Below are 21417 nucleotides of genomic sequence, written 5' to 3'. Positions count from 1 at the left end.
GAAAATGGGGGTTTAACGGAAATGTAAAGAAGGGCTTTCTAAAACATACACCTACATAATAGTTCGGCTATTCCTATTAGAAAGGCTTATGTTTCTACTATAGCTATAATAGTGACAAAATAGACTTAAATGTACTCCAACACCCCTTCAGTTTAAGTCAAGCACCACACACAGTCAAGTGCGGGAAATAAATAGGAGCCATGCTCTAAAACAAACATCCCTTTGGAAATGCTATAAAATACAACTAAAATAAAATAAAGTAATTCCAAGTGGTATATACTTATAATAATCAGTGTGTAAAGTGTCTTAAAAGTATTATAGTAAATGATATGTATAAATTACTCTTAAATACAAGCTACCTTAGTGTGTAGCCCCTGATGTTTGTGAATAGCCCAAAGGCCTTTCAGTTTGGGTGAGAAATGTAAGTTACACTTGTTGAGTAAATTTGCACTTGGATTTTGTGAATAGCCAAAAAGTAGTAGATTTACTCAAAAGTGCTAATTACTGAGAAATGTAAGTAAGCTTTGTGAATCAGGCCCAAAGTGTAAGAGTTCCCCTATCAGGTGATTTCATTGAAATGCCAGGATTGTGAAATATTGCTGCACTTCCTTTGAGCATTACATTTGTGTTAAGCATGCCACCTGTGCTATGCACCACACACCTACACTCATTGTTACTGCCCTAACAGCCATCCTCTCCGTAAGGGCTGAGCTAACAACATGTGCCTCCTCCTGTTTCTGGCAAAGCTGAGCTAAGAGCCTGCACCATCTCCTGTTTCTGACTAGGCTGCCTCTGCTGTTGTAAGATTCTGCAGCATCAGTGCTGCTGTATTTTGATTGAATGTGCAGTTTCCATCACCACTGTCTATAGGCATGTCTTCGGTGGCACAAGCTTTGAAGGCATGAGGCAATTGTGAGCTCAGCCTCAAGGGCATGCATCAGCGGCTTTGAGTAGACTGTTTAGTTTTAGCAGAACTATACTTATAGTGGTGCTCAGAAACACCGAGAGCGTCTGTCTAACCAATGTATATTTAGGGTCATATTAAATGCGCTCACTATTCAAAATGTCATTGCCGAAGCAGTTTATCCTCTTATCCACAGTGCCTCACTAAGCTTTGGAGGGTGAATTCAAAGGTGATGTAAGAGGACCATCAGATCAGGCAGAATTTCTTTTGAAACTCAGTTTCTTGACCAGGAGGGCAATTACCATCACAAGCGTTAGTTTAATATCACAAAACAAAATAAAATGATGGACGGAGTGTTGAAACTTTTCAAACACTCACCCCCAGTCACAGATCTGGGTTTAGTCCATCGTTATTTTGCTGCCACGTCATCCCAGTTTGGACCCATCCATAATCAAATCAGTCTTGACCCTGTTCCTCATGGGAACAGTCCAGTCCAAACTGCCAGTCCAAGTCCTCCCTGGATAGGAAACAAGCCTCCTGGGACTGGTTTCAGGGTGTCACCCTTCATCAGTTAGGCTAGCTTGCTGGGGGATTGGATGCAGGGCCGGGCCTGGCCTGTCATTGTGCTGCCCCCACCCAAGCTTGCTGCTCCTGTTCCCCCCTACTCCTTTCCTCCATTATCCAAGTCCATGGCCCAGCTCCCTCCTTAAAACTCTGTGTGGCCATTGTTCTGCAACTGCCCTTCCCACCTGCCCTTAACAGTTAGTAAGCTGCCCCATCCACCTCTTCCCTAACCTCTGTTGTCCGAGTCCATGCACCAGCCCCCTCCCTCGTGCCCTGCTTGGTCTGATGTTCTGTCACTGCCCTCCATTTAGCTTGATGTTGTTGCCCACTTCTCCTGCTCTTTGTTGCCCAATTCCATGCCACAGCCCCAGTCCCAGCTTAGCCTCTGTGCTTACCTTGCTGCCCCAACCCTCCTTCTCCCTGCCCTCCAATGTCTGTGTACTTGCCCTTGCTCCCTCTGTTTTGCTCACCATGTTCCATGGACTTCCCACTCCCCCTCCTATCTACTCTGAGTGTCCTGTTGAGCTGCCACTGCCCCTCCTGCCTGACTAGCATGGTCTGATGACTGCTGCCTGTCTCTGCCCCTCCACCCTGCCTGTCTGAGTTTCATGCCCCTATTCCCTCCCTCGTGTCCTCCATGGTCCAATTGGCTGCCACTCCATTCTGCCCTGCATGCTCTGGTGTGCTGCAACTGCTGCTCCTGCCTACCCCATGTGATCTGTTGTGAAGCTCCTTCCCTGTCTTCTCTTGCCTGTGTCTAGTTCCTACCCATCCCTACTGTCCTCCATGGTCCTTTGTGCATGGCCCTCCCCTCCTTGCCCACCATGACCGTTGTGCTGCCACAGTCCCTCCCACTTGCCCTGTGTGGTCAACTTGCTGTCCTAGACCCCATTCCACCTTCCCTCCATTGTCTGTGATATGTTATGTTATCTGAACTTCCAAGGCACAGGTTCACCAATGGTCTCATGGCACTGAAGCTGCAGAAACAAAACTTTGATGAAGTACTCTGTAGAGATTATTCATAGGCAAATCGAAAGAGCCAGGTCTTCAGGAGTTTTTTTTATTTGGGATAATAAGGAGTGAGATGTCAGGAGGAAGGGTGTTCCAAATGCAGGGTGCAAGAAATTAGAAACTTGTCCCACCCATTGTCTTCTTTTTTAAAGTGGGGGGCGGGGGAGGGAGAGAATATTCAGATAAGAGGATCTTTAATTGTGGCCTGGTATATAATTGTGGATACAAGCTGAGATGCAGGCTCCCTAAAGGTTTGAATACAATGCAGCATACTTTCTAAATGAAGTGTTGTTCGATTGGAAGCCAATGCAAGTCCCACAATAGGGGAGTGTTATGACAACTCTGAGATCATAGGTACAGCAGCCTAGCTGCCTGATTTTGTATTAATTGAACCCTGCCGCCTAACCTCTTGGGGAGCCCCAAGTAGATGGCATTAGCATAGTCAACTCTCAAAATAACCAGTGCCATAATTACCTGTATATGAGCTTTGAAAGAAAGAAGTCTGCTGATCTTCTTAAGTTTACATAGTTAAAAAAAAAAGCAGGCTGAGACCGTGACCCCAACCTGAGGATTCATTGATAATTTAGAGTCAATCAATACTCCCAAGCTTTTAACTGAATTCTTGGGCTGAGGTGGAGTGCCAATTGAAGAAGACCAGAAGGTGGCATTCCATAGATGAGGTTGTTTTCCAATGCGTACAATTTCTTTTATGTCAGAATTCAATTTACTTTGGTTACAGTTCATCTAACTGCATATGAGTAGCATTGTTTCCTGAAAAGCTGAGATTGATTCTGGTGAATTCTCAATCAAGAAGATCAATTGCATGCCATTGGCGTAATTGTACACTTTGACTTGCCTGTTGTTCAGAACATGGACTAACGGGGGAATGTATAGATGAAATAAATAGGGGAAAAAGATGATTCCTGAGGTACTCTGCCAGTTAAATTAGCCTTAAAGGAGGACAAGGAGGAAAGTCTCACTGTCTGTGATCGGTCCTAAAAAAATGAAGTGATCTAGTCCAGCGCAGTGCCTTGAAAACCTGCGTCTCTGACATGGTCCACCAAAATCAGCAGCCCTTCGTAGATTGTCCACCATTGACAGGGTGACCCACTCCGTAGAGTGGGCTGGACAGAAGCCACCTCGATGAGGATCAAAAAATGAGTTTCCTCTAAGAGTGTGCAGATGCAGCCAGTTACATGAGCCTCCAGTACTTTGGTCAGATAAGGCAGAAGAGATATAGGCCGATAGTTTTTAAAATATGGACGGACTGTCCCCGGCTTTCTTTAGTAAGGGTACAACTATAGCTTCTTTAAAGGTGCTTGGGACCATGCAGCATCTCAGAGAGTGATTTAAGAGAGCCAATGCTATATCAGGGAAACAGGAGAACACAGTTCTTCACACCTTAGGAGGGCAGGGGTCCTCCAGAGATCCTGGTTTAACTTTAATTAATAGATTTATCAGGCTCATCTTGCTGATCAAAGGCAACTCTGACATTGTTACAGAGTTACAGTCTGCCACAGGGTTGTCCAGATCAGATAGTCTGGAAGGAATAGCAATCTTATCACTGAAAAATGCATTAAGATCCATGCATAAGCTCACAGTCCTCTGTCCAGATTAGTCAATTCAGTCACAATTCCAAAGATTTCCCTAGATTTTTTCCTATTCGAGAAAAAGTTGATTTTGCCAGTGATAAGGTTCTTATAATGTTTTACTGTGCCAAGAATGCCTCTTCATCATTGATGAGGTAATTCTTTCACCGTTTTGGTTTTGTTTGATGTAGTTTCTCTGCTTTTCAGTTTCCAGAGAACAACCTTGATGCATTGTAGTGCCTATGCGGTTTAGTTTTGCAGAGTGGGGCACAAGTGTCGCTAGCTTGTGTCAGCCAGCATGTAATCTCACATTCATAAATGTCCACACTGGAGTTAATAGTTGGTAGAGAGATTTCTAGAACATTGCCGAAATCCTGCAAGTTGATTTTAGCCCAATTTCACGAGAAGGAGTTAGGGTCACGCGGGGATGAATGGTCCTACCAGGCACAAGGCAGTATCTGCATCTGCAGTATCTCCATGACCAGTCTGCCAGAGCAAAAATCACATTGAAAAATCTAGAAAGTGTCTGGTAGAGAAGCAAGGAGAGAAGTCAGTATTTAACCAGGTTTCAGTAAGAAACAAAATATCTGCTGGCTCAGTGTCCAACAGATGGAACATTTCCAATTGGTGTTTCACAAGACCTCGAGTGTTCGAATGAAAGACCTTTAGCTGATTATGAAAAGGAATGCTCATACAAAGAAGACTGTTCTGGAAGAGTTACCAACCTCCAAATAATTGGGCTCAGGATAGTCAGAAGAGCAACTATTGTTCAATAGCCCCAAGTTAATGATAGCCTGTCTGGTGAGAGTCAGGTTGATAGCCTTGGGTGTGTAGCATTCTCAGTTCACTAGATGTGTAGATTAAGGCCCTCATTACAACACTGGCGGTCGGTGATAAAGCCTCTGTAACACCGCCAACAGACCGGCGGTAAAAATTGAATCATGACCACGGCAGAAACTGCCAACACATACAGCCACTTTAACACACCAACCGCCACGGCGCTAGCAACAAACACCGCGGCGGTAACAGCCAACAATCAGGCGGAAGACAATGTACCACCCACAGCATTACAACAGGCCTATCCGCCACCTTTTCCTGGGAGGTACCAACGCCATCAAAAGCACGGCAGAAACAGTACACCGAAGGGAAATGACTCACCTCTCGACATTCAAGGAAGAACCACGACGCCATGGAGCCCGAGCTGCATTTTTTTCCAATGCTGGTGTCCCTTCTCATACACCAGTAACACGAACGCTGACGAAGACGACCACAGTGAGCACTGCACCTAGCACACAAGGGCAGGAGGGAGGAAAAAATAGAGTGACACACACACAACACGTAACACCCCCACCCCCAACACCATACACACAAACAGATGCAACAACATTGCCCGTAACCCTCAGGAATAACGCAAGGACAAAAGGAATGGATTAAAATAAGTTTAATAGTACAGTTTTAGATAAATACATCCTTAAACAATAAACAGTATGTACAATATATACAAAAGGAGGGAAAATGCCCACTCCAAAATGTCCGTGGCCCACGGGCCATAACACATAGGCCACTGGGGCTGCTGCTGCTGGCAGTGGTGCTGCTGGCGGCGGGGCAGGTGGGTGCAGGTAGCGGTGATGGCCGCAGTGGTGGTAGGCTCTAGCCCTTCACCTGCAGCCTCGGACGGCTGCTCACTGGGGCTGCTGCTGGCAGTGGTTCTGCTGGTGGCGGGGCAGGTGGCGGTGCTGACCGCGGTGCAGGTATCGGTGCTGGCCGCAGTAGTGGTAGGCTCCTGCCCTTCACCTGCAGCCTCGGGCAGCAGAAGTGCCATGGCTGGTGTTGTGTGCCCCTTCCTGCCCTTGGCAGATGGTGGTGCCTCCTTGCTTCTGCCAGCTGTTTTTTTTTTCTTGCCCTTGCTGGCTGGTGGTGCCTCCTTCCCCTTGCTGGCTCGTGGTGCCTCCTTCCCCTTACTGGCTGGTGGTGCCTCCTTCCCCTTCCTGGCTGGTGTCCTCCTCTTGCCCTTGCTAGGTGGCGGACCCTTCTTGGCCTTGGTGCTGGCACACTGGCTGTGCTGACGGGTGCCTCCTTGGAGCCTCTCACACATGCAGTAGCTGCAGAAACCACAGTGGCCGTGGACTGATTGGCTGAGGTGCTGGGCTAGGTTCTGGTCACCCGGGCCCAAAGTGAAGGACGGAGGGAGGGGGAGGGACTATGTCAATGGTGTTGAGGAAAAGCTTCTTAGGGACACTGGGGTGGGAAGAGGGTGAAGGTTTGGGAGTGGAGGAAGAGGAAGTGGTTGTAGGAAGTGTCAGTCTGCCCGGTTTGGGTGCAGGTGCATGGGCTGGATGCTGTTGTGAGGTGGATGGCTGTTGGGTGTCTGTGTGCTTGAGTTTGTGTACTTTAGGATGAGGGTTTACAGACACAGTGGGAGAGGGCACAGGGGACGTGTGCATGGATGTGGGGGTGGTGACTGCCAGTGAGGGGCGTGTAGTGATACGCGTGATGGTGAGGGAGGTAGTGGGTGAGGATGTAGTGCATGCAGCTGTGAGTGGAGACGCTACTGGGAGGGAGTTGGACGAGGAGGAGGAGGGGGGCACAGTGGAGGCAGTGGATGTTGGTGTGTCTGCATGTGGATGGTGCGTGTGTGAGTGCCTGTGAGATGAAGTGTGGTGCTTGTGTTTGCCTGAGCCATTTCTGTGTGTTGATTTGGGGGATTGCTGGTTTGAAGGTGTACTTGGGATAGGCTGGGGTTGAGGGGATTGGGACTGGGTAGAGGAGGTTGGAGGGGGAGGCTGGAGGCAGTGACAATGGCTGCCATCAGGGATCTGGCCAGAGCCTGGAATGCTCCCTGTTGGGCCGCCACGCCAGAGTGAATGCTCTCCAGGTATGCCTTTGTTTGTTGCAAATGCCCAGCTAGACCCTGTATGGCATTCAGTATGGTTGACTGCCCAACAGAGAGGGATCCCAGGAGGTCAATAGCCTCCTCACTGAGGGCAGCAGGGCTGACTAGGGCAGAGCCTGAGGTTCCTGGGGCGAAGGAGATGCCCACCCTCCTGGGTGAGCAGGCACGGGAAACTCGCTGAGGGGCTTCTGGGAGGGCGGTGCTGGTATGGGGGGGTGGTGGCTGTACCTATAGTTGGGGTATGCACAGAGGTGTCCCACCACCGCCAGGTAGCTTCCATCGGAGGAGGAGTTGCTGTTGGTACTGTCCCCTCCTGTCTCGGTCGTGGTGCTCCCTCGCCCTCCGTCCCACCGGTGCCCTCACTGTCGGTGGATTCGGCCTCCAGGCCCATTTGGGATGCAGCTCGCTCCGTCGCCGGTGCCTCTGCTCCTCCGCCAAATGATGCTAATGCACACAAGAACAAGGTGACAAAACAAAAAAGGATGGAGAGACAAAGGATACACTTGGCCAATGCCAGCAACAACACCATTGTTGGCGTACACAACTCACAGGGAACAGCCCTATGCACTAGGCCATGCACTACCAGTTACAATGCTAGTCACCAGCCTATGGGGTACAATGCCTAACGCCGTTAGCTGCACACCTGAAACCCACAGGACCCTGCCCAGTAGTAGATGCCCACAAACATTATTGTTGTTGGAGTGCATCTGAGCTTGCCCATCATGGACCCTACCCTGCCATGTTCGCCCTGGCCTAGGGGCACCCACAGCCCACATCCCCCACCCAGGTAACACCTTAACGTGCACAAAGTCAAGAATCTGAATCTGTGCTCACCCCCTTGTGGCTGCTGTGATGCCTTCAAGCCCCCATCCTACTCTGGTTAGGCCACCGCCAGGATGCGGAACATCAGGGGGGTCAGGGTACGACGGGCACCCCCTCCTGGTTGGGAGGCCAGCCCCAGCAGGGCCTCCGCCTTCTTCCTTGCCCGCGGCGCAGGTCCTCCCACCGTTTGCGGCAGTGGGGGCTCCACCTGTCAAAGACTCCCAGGGTCCTCACCTCCTTGGCTATGGCACGCCAAATACCCTTTTTCTGATGGGTGGTGACCTGCAGGAAAAATACAGCAGAAAGGGTATTAGTCAGACCGTCCGACTGTCATACTCATTGCCCACCATATCCCTCCCATCCCCTTACGCACAGACATTGACCACCATACATGCAGCACTCTGCCCAGGACCCCTCAGCCCCCCACCTTCATGAGGCTTACACACATAGCACTCCATAAATTCATGCCCCACGCATCATGCTCATAGTGTACTCACCTGTTAGTCTGGAGGACCATATAGTAAAGGGTACTGGGGTAGGACCCAATCCACCAGTCTCTCTAACTCCTCCGAAGTGAAGGCAGGGGCCCTTTCCCTTGACACTCGAGCCATGGTCGGTTCCATACACAGGTCACAGCAGCACTTGCAATGTAGGTCCTCTCCTGTTGAAGGTCAGGTAGCAGGTAAGTGAACAGATAGAAAATGGCGGTCACATCCGCAGCGGTGCGTACCGTCAACGCCGGCATACATCGCCATTGGCTCGTGGAACCCGTAGGCCCCAATGATAACCAATGCGGTGTTGCACGGCGATCGTCGACCCCAACGGCGCACAACGCCAGAGGAATTACCTAATTTCCACCTGTCCCTCCTCACAGGTCAGGCAGTCGCCATTTCAGGGGGGCACAGGCCATGGCACCTAACTGCGTCACAGCAGACATAGGCACATAAACTGACTTACAAGTTCACATACTGTTTCTGTAAAACAAAAATTGCATATCAATCTGAGTACGTTTGAATATGACATTCTGCTCACTGTTTTTCACTCTAGAGTTCAACCACTGAGGATGAATAGGAAATGGAGACAGGCACACTATTCTAACCTACAGACTTGATAGGGCCACAATCCAAAAGCTGTGTGCCCAATTGGAGTCAGACCTGATTTCAGATATCCGCCACCCCACAGGTATCCCCCCTCTAGTGCAGGTCCTCTCAGTGCCCCATTTCTTGGCAAGTGGTTCCTTCCAAGCGACAGTGGCCATGGCATCAGGGATGTCACAGCAAACTTGCTGACCAGAGTATTGTCTGCCCTACTGAAACACATGCACAGCTACATCGTATTCCCCCAGGTGGAGGATTTGGCCACAGTGAAGGCTGACTTCTATGCACTGGGACATTTCCCCAACATCATTGGTGCTATTGATGGTACACATATTGCCTTTGTCCCCTCCCCTAGACTTTAACAGATGTTCAGAAATCAAAAGAGATTTCACTCTCTGAATGTGAAGATGGTGTGTTTGGCGGACCAGTACATCTCCCATGTCAATGAAAAGTATCCTGGGTCTGTGCATGATGCATTTATCTTGAGGAATAGCCGCATCCTCTATGGGATAGCTCAACTCCAGAGGCACCTGGTGTGGCTAATAGGTGAGTCCCTTGTCCCCACCCAGTTGATGTAGGTATATGGGTGTGGGGTTTTCCCTAATGATGGGTGTGTGGCTAACAGGTATTCCTTGATATTTACAGGTGACTCTGGTTACCCCAACCTCTCATGGCTACTGACCCCAGTGAGGAATGCCAGGACAAGGGCAGAGGAACGTTACAATGAGGCACATGGGTGAACAAGGAGGAACATTGAGCGCATCTTTGGCATCCTGAAGGCCAGACTGCAGTGCCTCCATCTAACAGGTGGATCTCTGTACTACTCACCCAAGAAGGTGTGCCAGATCATCGTTGCATGTTGCAGAACCTGGCCTTGAGACACCAGGTGCCTTTTCTGCAGGAGGATGAGCCTGGGGATGGTCGTGTGGCAGCGGTGGAGCCTGTGGACAGTGACGAAGAGGAGGCAGAGGAAGAGGATGTGGACAACAGAACTACAATAATCCAACAGTACTTCCAGTGACACGCAGGTAAGACACTGTGGGCCTGATTCCGACTTTGGCTGGCGGCGGTTGCCACCAGCCAAACGGGAACCGCCACTTGGCCGCTCCGCAGTCAAAAGACCGCGGAGGCCATTCTGGCTTTCCCGCTGGGCCGGCGGGCGCCCGCCAAAGGAGCGCCCGCCGGCCCAGCGGGAAAGGCCCTGCAACAATGAAGCCGGCTCCGAATGGAGCCGGCGGAGTTGCAGGGGTGCGACGGGTGCAGTTGCACCCGTCGCGATTTTCACTGTCTGCAATGCAGACAGTGAAAATCTTTATGGGGCCCTGTTAGGGGGCCCACGACACCCGTTCCCGCCATCCTGTTCCTGGCGGTAAAAACCGCCAGGAACAGGATGGCGGGAAGGGGGTCGCAAGCAGCGCCGCCATGGAGATTCAGCCCATGCAGGGGAAATCCGGCGGGAAACCGCCGGATTCCCTTTTCTGACCACGGCTTTAACGCCGCGGTCAGAATGGGCTGGGAAGCACCGCCAGCCTGTTGGCGGTGCTTCCGTGGTTGTCGACCCTGGCGGTCAATGACCGCCAGGGTCAGAATGACCCCCTGTAACTTCACCTTCCATTGCAGTTTTGTTTTGGACATTGTACATGGCAACCTGATTTTCGTATTTCTATGGCCACTTACTGTACCCTTTGGCATCTCTATTTTCATATATTTGTGCCCCACTCTGGCTTCTGGTGTGTTTACTGCTGCCCACTACAGGTCATACCTATGTAAATATAACTGTACAGTTGAATTGCAATGTTTACAGCTTGTTTAAGTAATACATATTTCAACTTAATTGACAGAATCCATACTTGTATTTGTTCCAAGGGTGTTTATTTCTGCGAGAATATGTGTAGGGGGTATTGCAATGGGCTGGGTTGATGGTGGAGAAATGTCCAGGATAGAGTCCAGTCTATTGGTATCACAGGTGCATTGTCCAAGGGGGCATAGGAAGTGGAGCAATGTCAGTTCAAGGTGGACAGGTTGACAGAGTGGGACAGAAGGGTGGCAATCAGGTGAGTCCTATTTCCTGGCGGGGTCTTGTCAATGTTCTCTGACTTCTGCCTGGATTTCAGGGACCTTTTGCGTGGTGGTTCTCCTTCTGCAGGGGGTGGGGTGCTGGTGGCCTGTGTTCCAGTGGCGGGCCTCCTGTCCACTAGCATTGGCGGAGGTGGAGGGCTTTTCTTCGGTGTGGCTAGTGTCAGGGGCTCGTTGGTGTGCCACTGCCTTCCTGATGGTGTTGGCCATGTCTGCCAGCACCCCTGCAATGGTGACCAGGGTGGTGTGGATGTCTCTCAGGTCCTCCCTGAACCCCAGGTACTGTCCCTTCTGCAGTCGCTGGGTCTCCTGCAACTTGACCAGTATCTGGTCCATGGTCTTCTGGGAATGGTGGCATGGTCCCAGGACGTTGGTGAGTGACTCGTGGAGAGTCGGTTCCCTGGGCCTGTCCTCCCCCTGTCGCACAGCAGTCCTCCCAGCTTCCCTGTTGTCCTGTGCCTCTGTCCCCTGAACCGCGTGCCCACTGCCACTGACCCCAGTTCCCTAATCGTCCTGTGTTTGTGGGGTTGTCTAGTGTCCCTGTAGTGGTGGACACACTGCTGATTGACGTGTCCTGGGGACAGAGGGATGGGCCCGCTGGGTGGGTGCTGTGCTGGTGTTTCCTGAGGGGGGAGGCTCTGTGGCGGTTTGGGACTGTGGCTGGGTCACAGACTGTCCAGAGGTCCCTGATGGGCCAGGTTGGTCATCCTGATCCAGGCGTGCAGAGCTGCTGTCATCACAGTGGGCCTCTTCGGGGGTGGACTGGATGTTGCTGGCACATCCTCTCCGTTGATGTTGTGTGGGGTTCCTGTGGGGATGTAAATGCAGTGTTATTGCTTCTGCATGTGACATCTTGTGCATGGGTATGTTTCCCCCTATGGTTGTTATTAGCAAGGCAGCTTTGGCTTGTGTGAGTTGTGATTTGGTTGGCTAAGTGATTGTCACTAGTGTGCATGCTGTGGTGATGTGTGTCCATGCAGGTGTGTGATGGGGGTCCATGCATTGGTGTTGCATACAGGGCTTGGTATTGGGAAGGGTGGGTTGTGATGGTGGGGTATATGTGAGGTGGTGGAGTGATGGGGTGAGGGTAGGGGTAGTAGTTTGTGATGGCATGCAGGTAGGGGGTGATAAAGTAGTAAAGATTTAACTTACCAGAGTCCAGTCCTCGTACTACTCCTGCCAGGCCCTCAGGATGCATGATCGCCAAGACTTGCTCCTCCCATGTTGTTGGTTGTGGGGGTTGTGTTGTGTTGTTCTTAGGTGCTGTCCCACGGCGTTGACACTGTCCACGACTCTCCGACATAGCTCCATCTTCCTAGCAATGGACGTCTGCTGCACCTGTGATCCGAATAGCTGTGGCTCTACCCGGATGATTTCCTCCACCATGACCCTTAGCTCCTTCTCAGAGAATCTGGGGTGTCGTTGTGGTGCCATGGGTGCAGTGTGAGTGGTGTGTGTTTGGGTGTGTGGGGTGATGTGTTGGGGTGTGTGCTGTGAGGTGCGTGGATGGTGTATGAGTGATGGTGTTTTGTGTCTCAGATTCAGTGGGTGCTCCTGGCTTGTCTCTCTCTCAGTTGGCAATATTTTTTTCATTGTAAGGAGTTGTGGGTATTGTGGATGTGTGTTTTATAGTGTTGTGGGTGTAGTGTGTGTATGTGTGGGTGTGGTGTGAGTAGTTTTAATTGTCCAATGTGGTGTAGTTTTGTTAGTGTGTGTGTATTTTGAGCATGGCAGTCTGTACCGCCAATGGTTTACTGAGGTTGAATGAGCGCCGCAGTGATTCGTGGGTCATGCTGCTGTGGGCGTATATATGTTGGCTTAACGGTGTGGGTTTTGGTACCGCCAGTTTATTACTGACCTTTGGGCTGGCGGACTTATGTGTGTGTCTATATAGTGGCAGATTTCTATGTGTGGGACATAATACACGTAACAGTATACCGGAGGCAGTCAGCATGGCGGTAAGCAGGACTTACCGCCAATATCATAATGAGGGCCTAATTTTTGGGTAGAATAACTGGCCCCTGACTGCCTCGGATGGCTGCAGACAGGCTTGCCTTTGGGGTGCTGGCGGCACAGCTGTTTCGCATATCTGCTGCGCGTCCGCAGTACTTCTGACATTTGAAGGGCTTGGTGCTCTAATAGACTCCACACCCTGCTGCCTGATTGGTTCTCCCCTGAAACCACCAGCACAGACTAAGGTGGGAGCCAAACAGTGCAAGTAACAATTTGAAAAGGTAAAGTGCAAGAGTGCAGATTGTAAACAATAAAAGAGCAGAGCAAGGTCTTAGCACAAAGTTGTTTCTAAAGCATGAACGTCTGTGCTACCACTGACATTTGAAAGGCTTGGAACTCTAACAGACTCCCCCCCCCCCCCTGCTGCCTGATTGGTTCTCCCCCTAAACCACCAGCACAGACTAAAGCATGAGTCAAACAGTGTAAGCAGTGATTTTAAAAGGTAAAGTGCAGAAGTGCAGATTATAAACAATAAAAGAGCAGAACAAGGTCATAGCCAAAAGTCGTTTGTAAAGCAGGCATGTCCACCCTGCTGCTGACATTTAAAGGGCTTTGAGCTCTAACAGATTCCCCCCCCTGCCTGATTCGTTCTCCCCTCACAAAACCACCAGCACAGACTAAAGCATAGGTCAAACAGTGTAAGTGGCGATTTTAGAAGGTCAATTACAGCACTACAGATTGTAAACAATAAAAGAGCACAGCAAGGTCTTAGCCAAAAGTCCTTTCTAAATCTTGTGCATCCGCACTACCACTGACATTTGAAGGGGTTGGAGCTCTAATAGACTCCTCCCCCTGCTGCCTGATTGGTTTTTCCCACCCAAAACCACCAGCACAAAGGCGTGAGTCAAAAAGTATAAGCAGCAATTTTAAAAGGTCAAGTACAAGAGTTCAGATTGTAAACTATAAAAGAGTAGAGCAAGGTCTTAGCCAAAAGTCGTTTCTAAAGCTTGCACGTCTGCACTACTGCTGACATTTGAAGGGCTTGGAGTGCTAACAGACTCCAACACCTGCTGTCTGACTGCTTCTCCCCCCAAACCACCAACACAGACTAAGGCATGAGTCAACAGTGTAAGTGGCAATTTAAAAAGGTAACGTGCAAGAGTGCAAGTTGTAAACAATAAAAGAGCAGAGCAAGGTCTTAGCTAAAAACTGTTCCTAAAGTGTGCATGTCCGCACTACTGCTGACATTTAAAGGGTTTTGAGCTCTAAGAGACTCCTGTGTGTCCGGTGTGGTCAGCTTGCTGCCCTTGCCTCCTTCCCTTCTGCTCTCTGTTGTCCAGGTGCTTGGCTCTGTCCCCTCACTATTGCTTTCCATGGTCTGTTGTGCTGCACTGCCGCGCCGCTTGCCTTGTGTGATGTATTGTGCTGCTGCAGCCCTTGATACCTGCCCTGTAAGGTCAGTTTGGTGCCCCTGCCCATCTCCCTCCCACCCTGTTACTGGAGTCAGTGTCCCTACATCATGCCCTCAATGATCCAATGTACCATACTTGACAACAATTTGAACTTCATTAGAGGGAGATTTTGAAGAAAAAAAACGGTGGTATTGATAGATAAAATAAAGCCCTTTTGGGGCATGAATTGGGCCTGTTGGTATATATGGTTGTATTGCCACTGCCTCTTCCTTCTACTCTCAATGGTCTCTTATATTGCCACAGCCTCTCTTGCCTGTCCTTCACGGTTGGTTTGTTGCCACTGCCCCCTTTTCTACTGCCCTCCATTGTCTGTTTTTCTGCCACTGCCGCTCTTTCCTGCCCAGCGTGGTCAACTTGCTGCCTCTGCACCCTCCTCCCTGCACACACCATTGGGTTATACTTGAGCAACATTTTGGGTGATATTTGTGCTACATTTTTTTTTTTTTCTCATTTGGGAGACTCCTTTGTTATGAAGCTCCCTAATGTCTTCATTTACTGCAGTATCTTCAGTAGAAAATGCTTTCAGTTATCCACGTTCATTCCATCAAGATGGCGGTCAGATTTGCCACACTTTTGGCATAAATTTAGAATGTGTGTATTTCAGTCTGCATGTCAGAATGTTTTAATGAAATAGTAGAGGAAGATATTTGAGAACTCACTTGTCCTAATTGTTCTTTCTTCAGCACTAACCATGATTTCTATGATAAAATGTGTCCCCTCATTTTGCTGCTTTCTGAATTAAATGTGTTAAGTTTTACCAGTTTGATTCAATCGAAATGGCTTCTGATCTGCCACAGTTTTGTCATAAGTAAGTCTGTTAGCGCTCTAGTTGTTCTTTAGAACACTGTGAGAGACTGCATTAGAACACAAGGGTATCATCTGATAGGCTGCTCCTGTTGGGAGTACATGTTATACTGAGAATGTCAGACTTCATTCTCATATGGCTGAGTAAATAGTGTGAATTTACAGAAAATATGCTCTCACTTTAGCTTCTGGAACACATTCCATAGCATCAATTTGAAAATCATGAGAAAACTGTTTTCTCTCAAACATGATTCATGGAATCCCAGCAAAATACTTTTTCACATGGTAAAATCACCTTAGCAACATATTATTTAAACTGTAACTAAAATCTGTTATTATTATATGTTCTCCTTTTTGTGACCCCAAAGCCTCCCATTTACTACAATGCATTTCAATGGGTGCTATAATGTATATTGGTCCCAAGATGCCTGTCATCACTTTCTTGGTGAAGGGCTGACAGTCAATCAGATAACACCATGAGATCAGTCCTTAGGCGCTGCCCAGATATAGAAATGTAGATTTCCTTTAATAGCTCAAAAACTGCTGTACAAATTTGCACCAAATAACAAAGAACGGACCAAAAGCTACTTTTCTGTCAAATTTGGTGTTATTCCGTCCAGTGGTTCGGGCTGTGGTTGTGTTAAAAATTTCTATGAAAATTAAAATGGGAAACACACTTTTTTTGACCCCCCTGTTTCTCGGTCCCCGCTTGACGGATCGCTCTAAACATTTACAAGTACAACAAGACCATTGAACACATTTTTGGGGAAAATTTCATAAATATTCATCAAACTGCACCAAAGGTATAGCCAAGTCAAAAACTCATTTTCTATGGAAACTAGTAAGCATCTAATATTAAATAAAAAGCAAATGGTTTTGAACCTTGATAAGTAAGATATAAACTATATAGTATATGGTAGACCTCTCATGTTTTAGACCACAGACATGGGATCTCAGAAACAGATTTCCTTAATGTTTTTTTAGCAAGGCATAGGAAATACATGTAGGGATGAAGCTACTTAGTAGCACTAATGGTAGACAGTGATGCTGAACTAGAATCGTTATGTGGAATATATCAAGAGTGGGAGGAAAAAAGGAGACCTCCTGGAAGATTGCATGATTTCAACACAAACAGATGTGGTCGTGTTCTTTACAGAATATTTTTCATGGATCATAGACTGTGGCCCTCATTCTGACCTTGGCGGTCTTTTCGCAAGACCGCCGAGTTACCGCCGCAGTGAAGACCGCCGACCGCGGCGGTATGCCGCTGTGCGCATTCCGACCGCTGGGAGCGTTCCGCTGGAAAACCGCCAGCAGCCACACTGGCGGTCGGCGGGAAAGTGGAGACTGGTCAACCTCCACCGCCACGCCAGCAGAACACCGCCCACAGAATTACGACCCACATTTCTGTGTGGCGGTCTTCTGTTGGCGGTCTTCTGTTGGCGGTCACCTCCCCATGGCTCCTGTCGCCTCCCGGAGGACCAACGCACAAGGTAAGTTGATCGTCCGTGAGGGGAGGGGGTGGGGGGGTGTTGTGTGATGTGTGCGTGCATGGGGGTGTGCGTGTGAGTGTGTAGAGGGGGTGTGTGAGTGCGTGCATGCGGGTGGGGGGTGCTTCTGTGCCTATGGGCAATGTGTGTAGTTCGGCGGGTGCGCATGTCGGCATGTATGTGTGCGGGTATGTGTCCCCGTTGTGAATGTGTGTGTGTAGGGGGTGTGTATATGTGCATGTTGGGGGTGTGTGCATGTCGGGATGCGTGTATGTGCATGTCGGGGTGGGGGTGGGGAGGAGGTTCGTACCACCTCTGGGGGGTGGCAGGGGGGTGGAGGGTGTGGGGGGAGGACTCGGGGGGGCAGTGGGGGGTGGGGGAGACCCCTATCAGTGCCAGGGAAGGAATTCCCTGGCCCCGATAGTGCCTACCGCCATGGTTCGCATGGCGGTTCCCGACCGCCAGAAACCGCGGTGGTAAGCAGGGTCATGATACCGTTGGCGGTCTTGGGTCGACCGCCGGGCCGGAGTGCGCAGACTCCAGCCCGTCGGTCATGACCGCCGTGGCGGTCGGAGTGGGGAAGTGGCGGTCGATCGCGGCGGTGACCGCCGCGGTCAGAATGCCATTTTTTTGACCGCCGCTCTGTTCGCAGTCCGACCGCCGCCTCTCCGCCGACCGCCAAGGTCAGAATGAGGGCCTGTATTTGCAACATATGCACCTTAAAATGTTACATTTCAGCCCATCTGATTAAAACCCACTTGTGGACATTTCTTTTGTAAAGTAGTGAGACAATTAAAGTAAGCCTGCATTGAAAAATGGATATCAAAAGGAACTCGCTCCACCAACAAGTAAAACCTTTTTTTTTCAAGTGCAGGTCTTTTTTGGCAATGCAAAATTGGCCTCATTGTTTGAAGAACAAGTCTTCTGCTACCCTGATCGACATCTGACTCCAGACTGACTACTGGATCAAGATTAAAATAAGAGGTACATTGTAGAAAGCTTCTGGAAAAAACTATGCAAGACTAAAAGCATTCTGAAGAATACATACAAGAGCGTTGATGAAGACAGGAACAGTTCCACATTATAGAAAAAAAATAAGCTGGAGAGCTGTCCAGAGAGCGCAACCAGCAAGAAGCTTTGCGACACAAGGATATTCTTTCATACTAATCTGCTTACATACAAATAGAAGAAACTAGACAGAAAATAATATTCCTTCATCTTGTATTAGTCAGGAAAAGGCAAGGCAAAGAAAGAGATATTACCTCAAAGGAAAACCAGCTCTGAAATTATGTTTTTACATATATCTCTAGGATCTAGATTGGCGAACATGGTTGGAAACTTTCTATTCCAATATCAATTTGAGGAGGCACGACTGAGTTATTATTCTTATCTACTGAGAAAGAATTTCCTAGTATCTGCATTCCAGGATGGAATTCTACGTGGAAGAAACTCTGGCAGCAACAACAACAAGCAGCAAATTTCTCATGGACCACGTTGCAACTTTCACTCCTTCTAGTGAGCCTTTCTGATTCATCCCTTACCACCAAACAATGAGAAATTCTAAATGTGTTCTTTCAAAAATGTAAGTGCACAGAATTAGGGTTAGGATGCAACGATAGAGAAAAATAATTGGTAAAATTCTGCCTTTTATCAGAAGAACCAGTTTAGTCTGGATAAGGTTGATGAAAGCATAGAATACGATGAGGAACATGGGCAGAGAGTTCAGGCTCCAAGGACATATGTCATGGAGAGTATCCATCCTAGTAAACAAAATGCTGTAATACTCCTCTAGAAATAGAAATTACAAAAGGACCCCTTGCCACTAGGTAGTTATAGTTAGGGCCTAGTTATTAGTGCCGGTTGATGAATCTTCATGAAATTTTCGAAAAATGTCTGATGCTCACTTCAGTTGCTGTTTGAAAAGTTTTGTGGTTATCCATCAAGCGGGGGGAGAGAAAAAGGGAGGTCCCAAAACACGGTTTATCCCATGCATTTGTTTACAGGGATTTTGAACACGACTACAGCACGAACTGCTGTATAGAATTACACCAAATTTGGCAGAAAGGTAGCTCTTGGTCCGGAAAGATCCCTTTTTTGTTATTTGGTGTAATTCTATTCAGTAGTTTGTGAGATATTAAAGAAAAAACACATTTGCATCTATAGAGATGCGAAGGCTCTGCATACCCTCCTGATCTCGTGCTGGGATCTGATTGCCTACCAACAATTCAACCAGGAAGTGGTGACAGCCAGAAAAAAATTAAAAAGAAAAAAAGAAAAGGGGTCAGGGTAGGGACACCCTTACCCCTTAGCCCTGGTGTTGGGGTCTTAGAGGGACCCCACCAGGACAAAAAAGCATTTTTTTCACAAGTTCATTGAAAATCACAGCACCTTTGTGAATTCAGCAACATTTAAAAAAAAAAAAAAAAAAGCATGGGCTCCCACACTTGTTTTGAATACAGCCCCGTGTGGGCCATTTCTCGGGGGCATTCGTTTAAAAAAAAGGAGGGGCGCCCAGACCCCACTCCTAAGGCTCATTGAACCCCCGGGGACCACCACCTCCCTGGGGCTTTGTTTGAAATAATGTAGACGGCCACGCGGGGCCCCTTGGGCTTCTAGGAAGCCTCAGCTACCACCACCACCCTGGGTGTGGTTTCAAATAAGAGAGGGGGGCACAGCCCCCCTCCTGGGCCTTATATGCTCTGTGGGCCACCACCTTCTCCGAGCTGAACCATTCTCAGAGAAGGAGGGGGGCCATTTGACCCCCCTCCTGGAGCCAATTATGACCCTGGGCACCACCACCCCCAGGGGTGGCTCCTGCTATGTCCCGGGGTGGCCCACCCCAGTCCTAATTTTTTATTTGCCTATATCTTTAGCGCCGCTTGATGAATGTTCACAAACCTTTTCCCAAAATTTGACAGTCACATCAGCTGCTGTCAGGAAAGTTTCGGGGTGATCTATCAAGCAGGGACTGAGAAAAAGTGGGGTCAAATTAGGAGCGTTTCCAATGTTAATTCTGATGGGAATTTTGAATAGCGATAGCGTCTGAACCACTGGACTGAATTACACCAAATTTGGCAGAAAGGTGGCTCTTAGTGCAGAAAGAGCCCTTTTTTGTTATTTGGTGTAAATCTGTTCAGTAGCTTGAGAGAAATTAAAGAAAATCCAAATTTGTATATGTAGGGACGCAAAGCCTCCGCAAACCCTCACGATTTCATGCTGAGATCTGATTGGCTGACAACACTTCGACCAGGAAGTGTTGTCAGCTATATTGGGACTTGGCTTCAGCCGAGTCCGTAAAAAAAAAGTGAAAAAAAGAAAAGGGGCCAGAGTAGGGACACCCTCATCTCTTAGCTCTTGTGCTGGGGTCTCAGAGGGACCCCCCACCCCACAGCAAAAAAGCATTTTTAGCAGAAATTGTGGCTGACCCACCAAAAATTTATAAAAACAACCCCAAAGAGTGGGCACTCGCACTTCTTTCAAAGGAGCCACAGGGTGGGTCAAATCCAGGTGATATTACCATTTTAAGGCAGGGAGCTACCCAGCACCCCTCCCCTCCGCTGCCCCAGGGACCGCCACCTCCCTGGGGGTCATCTCTGTTTCTAATGCAGGGAGCTGCACAACTCCCCCTTGCCTCAGGGATAACCACATCCCTGGGGCAAAATACTTTGTGTGGTGGAGGCCCTGGGGACTGCCACCTCCCTGGGCAAAAGATACAAATTGGGCAGGAGGCCACATGGCCCTCGCACCCCAGGGACCACCACCTTCACAGGGCAAAATGCTTTGTCGGGCCTCCCCCACAGCCCTGGGGACCACCACTTCCCCAGGTGATTATTAAAATATGTGCAGGGGGCCCATGCAGCCCCCACACGTCCCTGTGACATGAACTTAATGTGCTGCAGGGGGCCTGCCACCTCCCTGGGGCATTATTAAAATTCAATGCAGGGGGTGCACCCAGCCCCCCTACAGCCCCTGGGACCACCATCACCTCTCCGGGGCTAGAATAAAGAGTGAAGGGGGTTCATTTAGAACCCCTGAGCCCTGCCAGGGGCAATGCTTGTTGTAGGGCAGCCATTCTCAAGGACAGGGACATTTTAGTTAGGCTAACATGTTTAACTATAGCTTGTGTCCTAAGGTAACTATAACTCATGCCCTCACCATGCACTGCTAATTACCCCACAAGTTACGGCACTCATGACATCTTTGATAACGTCATTGATAATATCAATGTAGTATTTGCAGTATAATTTCTGACAAAAAAACTGTGCATGGTGGGGGCACGTGTTATAGTTACCTTAGGAGACGAGTTATAGTTACTTGACATAACTCTAACTATGTAACTATGACAGTTGAATTTCTAGGGTTTGTACATTTAAAATGTGAACCTAAATATAACGTCCCTGTAACCTTTGATTTTTAAATGAATTTCTATGGATTTTTTTTAATTCTATTTCCTAACTATAACATCCATGTAACCTTTGTTTTTTTTTCAGTGACCATACATTTGCATAATATTTCTGTTCAGGTATTTCTTAAGAAGCATCCACACTAATACTTTAGAGCTTTTTAGCATACATGGAATGTGCGTAGAATAGGCCAATCAGTGGATGTCCAGAACTAACGTAAGGAGCAGAATACCATGCTGGTAGATACATTATTGTGTATGTCGTGAATTACAGTATAGGAACTCTTTTTTAGAAGGAATAAATATGGGCACTGGCCGACAATATAATATATATTTTTAA

At 48.6% G+C, this 21417-nt stretch overlaps 1 protein-coding gene across 1 annotated transcript in view; it reads left to right on the top strand.

Moving 5' to 3' along the window:
* Positions 1 to 21417, top strand: part of MYO18B (myosin XVIIIB) — a 1377385-nt gene that overhangs the window by 897157 nt on the left and 458811 nt on the right. The gene's annotated exons all lie outside the window — the stretch shown is intronic.

The sequence above is a fragment of the Pleurodeles waltl genome, chromosome 11, assembly GCF_031143425.1.
Source record: "Pleurodeles waltl isolate 20211129_DDA chromosome 11, aPleWal1.hap1.20221129, whole genome shotgun sequence".
In the NCBI taxonomy this organism is placed as follows: Eukaryota; Metazoa; Chordata; class Amphibia; order Caudata; family Salamandridae; genus Pleurodeles; species Pleurodeles waltl.
This window is presented reverse-complemented; position numbering and strand designations above follow the sequence as displayed.